The sequence below is a fragment of the Chinchilla lanigera genome, unplaced genomic scaffold (genome assembly GCF_000276665.1).
Source record: "Chinchilla lanigera isolate Chin_1 unplaced genomic scaffold, ChiLan1.0 scaffold01141, whole genome shotgun sequence".
NCBI classification, from domain to species: Eukaryota; Metazoa; Chordata; class Mammalia; order Rodentia; family Chinchillidae; genus Chinchilla; species Chinchilla lanigera.
Window position 1 is genome coordinate 1 of NW_004956542.1, and position 1,290 is coordinate 1,290.

The window sequence follows — 1,290 nt, forward strand, 5'->3', positions numbered from 1 at the left end:
GGCAGGTGGGGGCATAGCTCAGGGGTAGAGCATTTGACTGCAGATCAAGAGGTCCCCGGTTCAAATCCGGGTGCCCCCTGCTGGTGACCCACTTTTTTTCAAACCTACAAGGGTCTTATCTCCAGGCACTCTGCCTCCGCGCTGTGGCACCTTTCCCCGGGGACATCAGCTCTACATGGCACGAGGCATGGTGGCGGGGTGTGCTTGGTTCATTTCTTGTCTGTACTGTAGTTGACTGAGCCTAGGACGTCGGACTCAGTTTGCTCTCTATCCCCCTTTCACTTTTTGTTTTCACACTGTCTCGCTGAGTCACGAAGTTGCCCGTCCTGTACGCAGCTTGGGATCCAGCTGTCTCACACTCGCCAGATGCTCAGATTATAGGTGTGTGTCAGCAGGCAAAGCTTCAAACTTTTCTTTAATAATGTGTGTCTGTGTTTTTGTGTGTGTGTTTTCTTTTCTCTTTTTCTTTTACTGGTTTGTTTGTTTGTTTATTTATTTATAGTTTGCTTTTTGACCCAGAATTTGAAGAACATCTCCTAATTGGCTCCTCTGTAAGGTTTACCTTGCGGAGGGCATGCTGAATTAGCAACAACTCAGCCTGAGTGGCAACAGAATTTCTGAGGAAGCTTTCCAAAACTACAGATGATGCTGGTAATTTTGATCTGTAACACTTGCGGTGGCTGGGAGGGATCTGGTATCATGAACGTCGGGAAGCACAATCCTCTGCTACTATGCAATGATGCAAAGTGAAAACAAACTCTACTGTAGAATTTCCAGCAAAATGTAAGTCTCAACACCACTGTGGTAGTGACGTCAGTGTGGTCCAAGCCAGTGCCTCCACTGAGGGGTGCACAACAGCGGTCTGGATGCATAGGCAATGGCCAGACCAATGGCCAACAGTAGGACTGTTGCCAGCCAGATGATATAGCTTCTCCCAAGCTCATGGCATTTCCTGGTCTTGGAAGTATCTTCATGCTTTTCAGGATTTCTAAATCCCTGCTGACTCTTTCTTGGAGGGCTCATTCTCCATCACTCTCTGCCTATATTACTAAGAAGAGGAAGGTGGTGAGGTCATCCTTTGTCATAGACTGGAGTTTTGTAGGAAGCGCTCTGAACTGAGAATTGGGCCAGCAGGTTCAGAGCTGACGGTTAGGACCTGTGTCAGGAAGGATCCCTCAACCACCTGGAGTTTCTGTCTGCAGGTTCCTGCCAGGACAGGCACTGGGCAGTGACTCTAAAGACCATGCTAGCTCCAGGCTGCTGCCTGCAGCAGGTCTGAAGGCAGGGAGG

At 49.0% G+C, this 1,290-nt stretch overlaps 1 non-coding gene across 1 annotated transcript; it reads left to right on the top strand.

Annotated features, from left to right (window-relative positions):
* Positions 1-7: 7 nt before the first annotated feature.
* Positions 8-79, top strand: Trnac-gca. Its single transcript has one exon. It is a non-coding gene; the product is annotated as a tRNA-Cys (tRNA).
* Positions 80-1,290: the final 1,211 nt, after the last annotated feature.